The following is a 12,287-nucleotide window of genomic DNA, read 5'->3' as shown; positions in this document are numbered from 1 at the left end:
AGATTTGGACATGACTGAGCGACTGAACAACAATAACACTGGTGCAAAATATCACTTTGGATCATTTACAGAACCTCACACCTGGGATTGTGCCCAGGGAGCACCCTTGTGCACTGGGATGAGGCTGACTAGTGTTAGGAGGTTCACTCCCTGCGGTGGGGAAGGAGATCCATCCCTTCCCCCTGCCTGTGACCATGTGGCTAGCAGTGGTCCAGTCCCTCAGAAACCCAGTAGGTGATCAGATGTGTCCAGGCACAGCCCGACACCCAGGACAGCTCAGAGAAAGGACACGGGGAGAGAGGAGCAGAGGGACAGGTTCACATCAGCCATTTTAGGAGCTTGGCTGGAAAGGGAGAGAGATCTGTGATAGTTGAAAATCAAAAGGATTTTTAAGAAAGATGAGAACTGAAATGTTATGGGGGTAGGGGTAACTAACTAAACTAGCATTTATTCAGCACATGATATTGTTTCTATAGCTTTACTTTTTTAAAAAAGTTTTTTTTGGCAGGGGGAGGAAACTGTATGGTAGAACATATCTATAGGAAAGTGCATACAATTCAAAGTACAGTTTAAGAAATAATTATAAAGCAAAGTCCTGTGTGGCCACCAACCAGCTCAAGAGGCAGAACCATGCCGGCACCCGAAGCCAGTGTGGACCATGGCCTCCCAGCAGGAGACCACCCATGTCCATGGTACTTTCTCAGTGTCCCTGTTTTAGGCAGGAGGTTCAGGTAGGTTAACTACTTTCCCCAGGGTCACACAGATCGTAAGCAGTAGAGCCAGAATTCAAACCCATGCGGGTCCAACTGCAGAATGGGACTAAGGAGCAGGGCTCCTGCATGGGAATGGGCTAGGATGGGGGCCCAGGCCAAGGTGAGGTGGGCAGGCCGAGGCATGGACCCAGAGCCAGTACTGGAGGGTGAAGGGGGAGCCCGGCCCACAGGTGTCTGTCCTCAGGTGCCCCGAGTGTGCCTAGAGTGGTCCCCCCTCAAGAAGGCTGCGACGGGAGCATCCTTAAGTCTTCCTGAAACACAGAGAGCTTGGCAAGCAGGTCTGGCCCATCCAAATCACCAATGAAAGAGCATCCATGGGAGTGACAAAAAGCCCAGAGGAAGGATGGACCTTCCCCCCAGAGGGAAGAGTCCCAGGGGCTTCAGGGCCCCCCGCTCTCAAGGCAACTGGGCTGTTGGAAAATGCTCTGCTGGTTGGTCTGAGGTTCATGTTGGGTTTCAGGTGAGATAAGACAGATAACAAGGCACTGATCAATGGCAGGTCAAGGTAAACCCCACTAGAAAGAGTTAGCATTCATAGGCAGCCACATGGCCATTATGCAACCTTCAAATCTGATTTCTGCTTTTCCATAAGCACCTGGGAATTTCTGAGACTTGTTTATATAAAATTAGAACCTCTTATAAGACATGTGACAAATGTCACACCCACCTTTGCCTTCCATCTGCCCAGTTCCCACACAAGCCCTGCAAGGTAAAGTTTATTTTTAGTTTCTTACGCATCATTTCAGAGCTTTGAAAATGCATATCCATGCAAATAAAATACTGGAGTCTTATCCCCTCCTCCCTCCATTTAACATGAATAACCAATTATGTACTGGTTTGCACCTTGCTTTTTTCCCCTAATTAAGAAAAGGTTTTGGCAAAACACACATAACATGAAATTTGCCATCTTGACCATTTTTATGTGTACAGTTCATTGGCATTAGGTACATTCACAGTGTTGTGCAACTGTCAGCACCATTCACTTCCCAGCTTTTTTCATCTTGCAAAACTGAAACTAAACTATAACCCCATCCCTCCCTCCTCCCACCCTTGGCAACCTCCGTTCTACCTTCTGTCTGTATGCATTTGACTACTCCAGGTACCTCATGGAAGTGGAATCACACAGTATTCGACCCTTTGTGACTGGCTTATTTCACTTAGCATACTGTCTTCAGGGTTCATCCATATTGTAGCATGTGCTAGAATGTCCATCCTTTTAAAAGGCTGAATAATATTCCATTGTATGAGAGACCACATTTTGATTATCTGTTCCTCCATCAATGGATACCTGGCTCACTTCACATGGTAGCTCTTATAAATAAGACTGTGTATACAAAGATCTGTTTGAGTCCCTGCTTTAAATTCTTTTAAACACCTAGAAGTGCAATTGCTGGATCATCTGGCAGTTCTATTTTCAAATTTTTGAGGAACCTCCATAATGCCTTCCACAGCAGTTTTAACTGCTGTTACATAGAATGTTAACATATTCCCAGAAGCAATGCATGAGTTCCAATTTTTTCCACATCCTCTCCAACACTTATCATTTCTTGTTTTTAATAATAGTTATCCTCATAGGTATGACGTGGTGGTTCACTGAAGTTTTGATTTGCATTTTTCTGATATTTAGTGATGTTGAGCATCTTTCCGTGTGTTTATTGACCATTTGTATATCTTCTTGCAGGGAAGTTTAAGCCCTATGCTCATTTTTAAAAAGGGTTGCTGGGGGGTTTGTTATTGAGTTTTAGGAGCTCTTTAAATATTCTGGATATTAATCTCTTATCAGATATGTAAATTGCAAATATTTTCTCCCATTCTCCTAGCCTCTTTCATCTGTTGATCGTGTCCTTAGGCCCACAAAAGTCTTTACTTTTGATGAACTTATCTTTTTTTGTTTGGTCGTCTGTGCTTTTGGTGTTGTAGCCAAGAAATCATTGCCAAGTGGAAAGTCATGAACTTTAAAAAAAAAATCAAAACTAATACAAAAAAGTCCATGTGAGAAAATGATCAAAACTTGACCAAGATGGATATTACATGACTTAACCTTCTTCACCTCATTGTGCTCTCAGCCTTGTTCAATCCTGTCTTCACTGAAAATGTTCTTTTCTTCATATAGAGCTGGGAGGCATTGATTTTGACCTTTAAAAATATTGCATTAAAAATACCAGTTGTCTTGATTACTGAGGTTCCTGATGCCCCTAACATTTTGTGCCCGAGCTGAGTTCCTCCTTCTCTTCACCCTAACACAGCCCTGCTTCGGACACAGCAGCTAGCTAGGCTCTCTAGTCATCTTCACGTGGAGCCAGCTCTCCTCTAAGGCTGGACACCCACCTCCGCAGAGAAGCCCTCTGCTTTTCCAGCAGTCAGTGGACAAGTGTTCACTGCACTAACTCATCCTGATCTCCACCAGAGGCATGTTGGTCAGTGTTCAACAGCTGGCTCTTGGCAGAGCAGGGATGGGCAGGGTGAGCAGTTTTCCATGACGTAGTTTCTCCCTCCATATGAAAGTTCAAGCCATACACAAAAAGATGTTGCTGAAATTAGAGCTGGAAAGAGCTGGCAATGGGCAGATCCAAGCCATGGGAGGTATTGAAGGGAAAGCCCATGGCCAGCAGGAGAGGGGGCAGTGCCTCCCCACAGGATGTTATAACTGGGCTTTGAAATTGCAACACATCAGCCAAAGGTTAACTGGGATAGCAAAGGAGATTTAATGCAGGAAATTGGTTCCCCAGGGGATGGAGAGGTTCAGAATCACCCAGGGACAATGTAAGTCCAGGAGAAGAGGGAAGGCCCTCCACCCCTGGGCTGAGAGAGAGGAGGAGACGATGGTAGGTACCAAAGCCAGGGGCTTGTGTGGCAGCGCTGGAACTGCAGACGAGACGGAGATGCTGCTGGACATACTGCCAGAGGGAGGGATGAGAGAAACACCCTGGTTTCTCTTCTCCGCCTGAATTTCCATCCCCACCAGCACCTCCCATTGGGCTGAACACAGCTGACAGCCGAGAACGGGGTTTGCAGGCTACAGGCTGACCCTTCCATACACAGCAGAGCAGGGAAAGGGTGAGGAACAGGTCTGAGGGCATCCAGGCCCAGAATGGGCACATCCAGGTGCTGGGTACCTAGTGCTGGTCCATTCTCATAGTGTCCATTGCAAGGGTCAAGGGTATAGATGGTCTGGCTCTGTGATTCTGAGTATTGAGTGGTGATTAGATTATCTACAGAGGGAAAGGAGTGTGGGGGTTAAACAGCTGAGGACTTTATATTTAAATGTGAAACTTACATAATTTCTCTAGAGCAGGAAACTGAAATGGGAGTGATTAAATATTTGGGAAAAAAATTTTAAATTAGAGACTTGGCTTAAGTATCAATAAATAATATTCTAGCAGACAAATTAGAGACTTGATTCAAGTAAATAATATTCTAACATACCTCAAAACTTTGTTTTGTTTTATAAGAAAGAAATATTTCAGTTATTAAAGATGAAAATTATTTTGATGAATGATAGAGTTGTTACACTTAGAAACCTAAATATAGAAAGTAAGAAAGAGAAGCAGAAGATAATGAGAAAAGATGAGATAATGAAAATATAAAAGTGAAAGTCATTCAGTCCGACTCTTTGCAACCCAATGACTGAATTCTCCAGGCCAGAATACCAGAGTGGGTAGCTGTTCCCTTCTCCAGGGGATCTTCCCAACCCAGGGATCAAACCCAGATCTCCCTCGTTGCAGGTGGATTCTTTACCAGCTGAGCCCCCAGGAAAGCCCAAGAATATTGGCATGGGTAGCCTATCCCTTCTCCAGCAGGTCTTTCTGACCCAGGAGTTGAACCTGGGTCTCCTACATTGCAGGTGGATTCTTTACCAGCTGAGCTACTAGGGAAGTCCAATGAAGATATAGGTCATATATAAATACGTATAAAGAAAAAAGTAAAGAGTATTTAAAGTAATGAAACATCAATTATAAGAGAAAATTATTCATTTTTAAATAAATTATATATAAATGCACATTTGATGACAAAAGTAAAAACCATCATGGAAGTTCCTTCCACAGGGCTCATTGATATTCACGAAACTTCATGGGTTGCAGGTGAACATAAGTTGATAAAATTAAACCAATTCTTTAATAGGATATTTCAATAAACATTTTTATGACTTAGTTGGTAACAGAAATATTGAATAAATAGAAGTATCAAGCAGTACTATAACAGCTAAGAAATTCTTTAGTGAAATTCCTTAGTTCAGTAGAAGATTCAGCACGCAAAATGAAACCATTGATGCTGAGATATTTATTTAGGACTAAAGTCACCTACCAAATATCAACTGAATGGGGACCATGGTTGAGAGAGTTTCATATGATTCTGTAAGTCAAATTATGGTTCAGACAACTATAGTTTCATCTAGCAGGTGACAGCTTGCCAGCCCCCCACCAAAAAAAGACAAAAACTTTAGAAGATCAATACTTGAAACTGCTAAAATGATTTATTATTTTCTCAGTCATTTTATATTCCTTGATATGTCATTGTAGCAGCTCTATTAGTTTGTTTTGATATTAGATAGAATACATTTTGCTGATTTGATTTGCATTTGATTTACATGACCATTCCCGCTGCTAAATAATATTTTCAGATCACATGGGGAACTCATTTATAGAGGAGAGGTTGCAGCTGAATTTCAATTGGTAAGTGGGGAGGGGGCTTCAGCCCATAAATATGAACATAAATCTTGCCCATAAATATGAACAGGGACACGTGAATGAGCCTGTGTGATGTATGTGCTCGGTCGTGTCTGACTCTTTGCGACCCCATGGACTGTAGCCCACCAGGCTCCTCTGTCCATGGAATTCTCCAGGCAGGAATACTGGAGTGAGTTGCCATTTCTTCCTCCAGGAAATCATCCCAACCTAGGGATCAAACCCGCATCTTCTGCATTGGCAGGCAGATTCTTTACCACTAAGCCATCTGGGAAGCTGAAAGAGTTGGTACAGGGGCTCATTTGGACAGCCAAATGTGGGCACGGAAAGCTTACTCACTGTCATTCATTCAACAAATGAACATGCCAAAACTTTAAAAAGGATTGAGATGCACAAAACCGAGGGGTCCTTCACGAGAATGCTTCTCATCACAGAAAAAAAGAATAACAGTCTTTGCTTTCTTTCCCCTGCCCTCAAAAGGCAGGACATGTGTAAATAAAAGGTATGTATCACAGAAGTGCCCCTACCTGCACCACCTCCTTCCCAGAGAAATGTTTGTAATTGGAGGTATCTGCTATGATTTATAAAAGAGTTGTTTTAAAATTTGTGAAAAAAGGCAAAAAAGACCTGTGTTTGCTTGACTTATCAGATTTTATAATTACGTTAAAAAGCATGTCAAAACTCTAACATTACCAGTTCTCAAGCAGGCTAGGGCTGTCAGGCTGGAGGCTGACAGCGCTATTAAAAACGGAGGTATCATTTCACACCAGTCAGAATGGCTGCTATCCAAAAGTCTACAAGCAATAAATGCTGGAGAGGGTGTGGAGAAAAGGGAACCCTCTTACACTGTTGGTGGGAATGCAAACTAGTACAGCCACTATGGAGAACAGTGTGGAGATTCCTTAAGAAACTGGGAATAGAACTGCCATATGACCCAGCAATCCCACTGCTGGGCATATACACCGAGGAAACCAGAATTGAAAGAGACGCGTGTACCCCAATGTTCATCGCAACACTGTTTACAATAGCCAGGACATGGAAGCAACCTAGATGTCCATCAGCAGACGAATGGATAAGGAAGCTGTGGTACATATACACAATGGAATATTACTCAGCCATTAAAAAAAAATACATTTGAATCGGTTCTACTGAGATGGATGAAACTGGAGCCCATTATACAGAGTGAAGTAAGCCAGAAAGAAAAACACCAATACAGTATACTAATGCATATATATGGAATTTGAAAGATGGTAACGATAACCCTATATGCGAGACAGAATAAGAGACACAGATGCATAGAACAATTTTATGGACTCTGAGGGAGAAGGTGAGGGTGGGACGTTCTGGGAGAATAGCATTGAAACATGTATATTATCATATGTGAAACAGAACACCATTCCATGTTCGATGCATGAGACAAAGGCTCAGGGCCGGGGCAATGGGATGACCCAGAGGGATGGGATGGGGAGGGAGGTGGGTGGGGGGTCCAGGAAGGGGAACACATGTAAACCCATGGCTGATTCATGTCAATGTATGGCAAAAACTATTACAATATTGTAAAGTAATTAGTCCCCAACTAAAATAAATAAATTTATAAAAAAAAATAAAATAAAATAAAATAAAATACCAAAAAAACCCCAAAACAAAACAAAAAAAAACGGTGCTGTGTGTTCTGGATCCCGCAAGCCAGGTCTGATTTAAATTGCTTTCCTACTCTGAGCATCATCACCCTTGTACTTGTCAGGTCCTTCCTCCATTTGACTTTGGAAAATGCCATTATACTTCTTGGAAAACAAGACGAGCCAGACATGGTGCCCTAACTAGTGCCCATTCTGTGAGTCACTAGGAGCTGATGGGATTTCAGTAGGAAGTAACAGCTGATGTGAGGACCACACACAGGAGAAAACAGTCCTGAGCTGGACGGGGCTTAACACTGGCTTTTAAGTTCCTGGCAGGCCAGGACTGAGTCTTAATCCTTTCTCTCTCTTTTTTGTGTGTGTGTGTGTTTAATTAAATGTAATGAGTAAGATCTCGCAGCTGGGGAGTGGCAAAGCCAGGAAAAAGTCAAGATCAGTTCAGCTCAGTTCAGTCCTGTCTGACCCTTTGAGACCCTATAGGCTGCAGCACACCAGGCTTCCCTGTCCATCACCAACTCTCAGAGCTTGCTCAAACTCACATCATTGAGTCTTAATCCTTTCTGAATGCCACGTTCCTAACAAGGCCTCTCCACCGCAGAGTATTTGTTGAAATGAAATACTCATAAATAAAGCATTGTTAAACTCAACAATCAGTGTTATAGTCATTCTATCGTTTGAAAAACACATGTGGACTGGTCTGAGCAAGAACATGAATGTTACAGCCTAGTTCTACTTCTTAGATCTGTTGCTGTTGTCATTGATATGTTATTACTCACAGTGATTTCAATCAATTAACATAGGAACTGAGTTACATTTCCTGGGGCACAAGAGGTGAGCGAATTCAGAAAACAAAATTCCCTGGCACTTGAACTTGAATCCCAGGTCTATCATCTTCTATGTGGTCCTAAAAAAAAAAAAAAATCACTGATTTCTGAGCCTCAGTCTCCTTTCCTGTAGTGATGGAGACAACCATAATATCTAAGTCAAGAGTGAATGGGAGTACTGTGAAGATGTCTGGTCACAGACCATAAAATCCAGTGTGGATATGAAAGGCTCTCTGCAATGATGATGGTAACCGTGCGTAGGCACGGCCGGCACTCGATTCAGAGAAATAACCAACTGAACCTACTGGGGGCAACATTTGAGTTTGCTCCACATTGTCATTTGGTGTTACTAGTCTTTTTTAGTATTTCTCATGGGTATGAAGTGGTATGCATGCGTGCTAAGTTGTTTCAGTCGTGTCCGACTCTTTGCGACTCTATGGTTTGTAGCCTGCCCGGCTCCTCTGTCTGTGGGGATTCTCCAGGCAAGAATACTGGAGTGGGTTGCCATGCCCTCCTCCAGGGTATCTTCCCAACCCAGGGATCGAACCCACATCTCTTACGTCTCTTGCATTGGCAGGCAGGTTCTTTACCACTAGCACCACCTGGGAAGCCTGGGAAGTGGTGTACCATCGTGGTTTTAGTTTCCATTTCCCTGAAGACAGGTGGTATTGAGCATCTTTTCACATGCTTACTGGCCATTTGTTTTCCTGTGAAGGGTGTGTTTGAATTTTTTTGCACATTAAAAAAATTAAGTTGTCTTTTTATTACTGAGTTGTAAGAAGTTTTTTTTTTTTAATTTTCTGGCTACAAGTTCTTTGTCAGACATATATATTGAGAATATTTTCTCCCAGTTTCTGGTTTATTTTTCATAAGCAATCTCTTCTCAAAGATCAGAAGTTTTACATTTTGATAAAGTCCAATTTGTTAAAATTTTTTGGTTTGGGTTTTTTGGTGTTTTTATATAAAAAGATCTTTGCTTATCCCAAGGTCATACAGATTTCTAAAATTGACACAAAACATGAATCTCTGTTGAGATGGCATGAATAAAACCAAAGAGCCATATAAACCTTCAGCTTCTAGTCACCTCGCTTTCCTAGAATTGGCATATTGCCTGGCACATAGTAAATACTAAAAACTGTTGGTAGAATTTAATTTAATAGTGACAGTGTATTCCAACTAGAGATTTCAGTTTTTGAGTGGTTGGAATAGCATTTGAACTTTGAATTTTCCACCAAATATGGAAAGTGATGACAATCACAAATGCAAATATCAAGGTGTAAATTCTTGACGATGTTCTAGTCTTTGGAAAACAAACCACGTATTGGTAGATTCCTCTGTTTCTCCAGCAGGGGGCGTTTTAGGATTTCCTTAACTCAATAAGTGTTAGCCGCTCAGTCCTGTTTGACTCTTTGCGACCCCATGGACTGTAGCCCAGTAGGCTTCTCTGTCCATGGGATTCTCCAGGCAAGAATACCAGAGTGGGTTGCCATTCCCTTCTCCAGAGGATCTTCCAGACCCAGAGATAGAACCTGGATCTCCCATATTGCAGGCGGATTCTTCACCATCTGAACCACCAAACTCCATGTTAAAAATGTGAAAAAAAATAAAAAATTATTTACAGTACTGAGGGAAGAACTTCTCAGATTTGTTTTATCAGACCTCCTTCTCTGTGTGGTTCCAGAAGCAAGGTTCTGCAGGGAAGAGAGGGTGCTGGGAAGAGCCAAGATGAGGAGTTAGGAGGCCTTGGTGCATGCCCGGTTCTGCATCACCCAGACGGTGACAGTGGTCAGCCACTCCAGCTCTTGGACCTGCTTCTTTGTTTGCAGGACAGGAGAAAAAAAAGTCTTACTCAGATTGCTAAAGCCACTTGACTCTGACAGCATATAGTGTGCCCCACCTGCAGCTTGGGGTTGATATAAAGCCATGCTCTTCTGACATGTTATATGATTGAATTCTAGCCCCATTTCATCAGGCAAGTCTCTCTCCTCTCCCTTCTTCCCTAAGACTCATCCCTCCCCAAGGCTGCTTCTTGCTCTCTGCTTTGTCCCTTGAAGCGGTGCTCTCACCTCCTCCTGTGTCCCAGCCCCTGGGATGCACGTCTCACTGCACATCTGTGCTCCTATGAAGGAGCCAGGCATTCAGCCTTAGAGGTCCTTTTGAAGCTGTAAAGGCATCAAGGTCATTTTCTTCAGGAGGCTTCTTGTGTGGGTGCAGTTTGCCCACCCTTCCCAGGCAGCCAACAGCTCAGAGACTCCTGCTCTCCTCCCCCAGGGGATGGTCAGTGAGTCCCTCTGATCCACTTTTCTGAAAGGGACCACTCAAAGAGACTCTGTGTCTCCTCTGCTAGAAATAGAAGTGGCTGGAAACGTTGAACAGAAACCTGCTTTCAGAGCATCCCTTTTCACTTCCTGGGCACCATGATACATCTTTAGGATGGTACATTCAGTCTTTCCTTAGAGAGATGTGTAGACAGCTGGGCTTAGAGGTCACTATGGTTGGGAGTGGGGGATATAGGGAACGACATTTTGTGTGTGGACAGTGTCAAAATTAAGACGTAGAACACCCAGTTGGTATCTGCAGAGAACTGAAGAATTGATAGGCGTGGGAAACTCACACATCTTCTGTTGGGGTGGGGGATGTTGTGTGAGTGAAAACCCAGTGGTGGCGGCAGGCAGAGAGGCAGACAAAAGACCTCCTGAGAATCACCCACTCAGGTACTGCCAGAAGCCCAAACGTTTGCCTGCTGGAATCCAGAGCAGCTCTGGGAATCTCGTCTTAAAACAGCCACTTCCCTGACTCCTCCAATGGTTCTCTAAGCCCGGATGCCCTGGGTCAAGTCCTCCCCCGCTTGGGACGCTGGGACAATTCCACTTCCCACCCACTCTGACTGGTGCAATGGGATAAGAGAGAGAGGGCCCTTGTTCTACCTAGGTCTTGTTCCACCAGATGGGGCACCCTGACCAGATGAGGCTCAAGGGGCAGTGGCTGGTGCCAGGTCCCCCTCGGGAGGGGGTTTCCTTGAGGGAGGCAGAGTCCCTTGGGTCCTTTCTCAGGCTTCAGTTGTCCGCATGTTGGGAGGAAGGGGCTGGAAGAAGCATGACTGAGGGGCTTCCCGTCTGATAGAATGGTCTAGGAAATAAATACACTCCAGTCCTGCAGAGCTGAACCATGCCTTGCAGGATCACTTCCCAGGGAATTTCCACCCACTATCGGCGCCTGTCCCTGCCGGTTGGGAAACGTCCCCGATGGACTTATCTCCTTGCCGTGAGTGTGGGTGACTACTGTCCAGAGCGCTCCAAAGTTTGAGGTTTCTCTTCCTGAACCAACTTCCCTCGGAGACCGCCTAGCTGTCTCCACCAATGTTTGCTTTGAGCCTGTGAACGGGGTATTTAAAAATAGCCTCGTCTGAAACCTTCCATGCGTCTGAGCAGTTCCAATCAGATTCCCATCAGATAGGTCCCCGGTTGTACTTGGCCTGTGTGTCCTGGCGGGGCCACCACAGCTGTGCTCCCCCAGCTCTTCTTCCCCAGCCATCACGAGCTCAGACTCGGGGGCTTTGACAGGGAGAGTGAGAAATTGAGAGATGCTCTGCTGTTGCGGAGAAGCCAAGGGGAATGCTGTGGACTGAGCACAAAGGCCCCTTTCTAAATAAGACATCACCTATGCATGCAGCACACACTTAGCCAGAGCCACCAGGCAGCTAATGTAGCACCAGGCTGGGTCTCTGAAAGATGAAGCTGCACTGTCCCCGCATTGTCACTTCCACTGTCCCCACACTCTGGTCATTACCTGTCCAGCCTTTCTCCACCAGCCCTGTCACTCAGGGAGTCCCAGACGGCACGTAGACCTCTATCTCCATGTCCCCTCTTCCCTCCTTACTCAGTTGGGGCTCCTTGATTCAACACTGGTTGCTCTTTTGCAAAACACTTTAACTTTTGCTTCCCCATCCTCCCATGTACCCGCCTGGCACATTCCTTCGCCACTCTGCCTGCTTTCTGTGTGCGCTGCGGCATCTAACACCATTGCTGGAGGGAAAAAGAACACACACACAACCTCACTCACAGGATCTGCATCACACTGAAAGACCACAAGCCTCAAATGGGGAGCCAACACTGCTTGATGGTTCCACTCCTCTTCCTAATAAACGAACACGCCCACTTGATGAGATAATTATTTCAAAACTTTCTTCCCAGACCTTCAACATTCCACCAACTCCAAGTCACTCTCCTATGTTACAAGGACAACAGGAAGGATCCAATGGGACTCTCCTCCTCTTCCCACCAGAGATTCCTTACGCCGCTCATCTTCAATCTTCCCTCTCATGACAATGAAAGGAGTGTCTTTGCTTCCCTCCCAGCCCGGCCCCCC

Source organism: Giraffa tippelskirchi, chromosome 1, assembly GCF_054371585.1.
Source record: "Giraffa tippelskirchi isolate mGirTip1 chromosome 1, T2T-mGirTip1v1.2.pri, whole genome shotgun sequence".
Lineage (NCBI taxonomy): Eukaryota > Metazoa > Chordata > Mammalia > Artiodactyla > Giraffidae > Giraffa > Giraffa tippelskirchi.
This window is presented reverse-complemented; position numbering follows the sequence as displayed.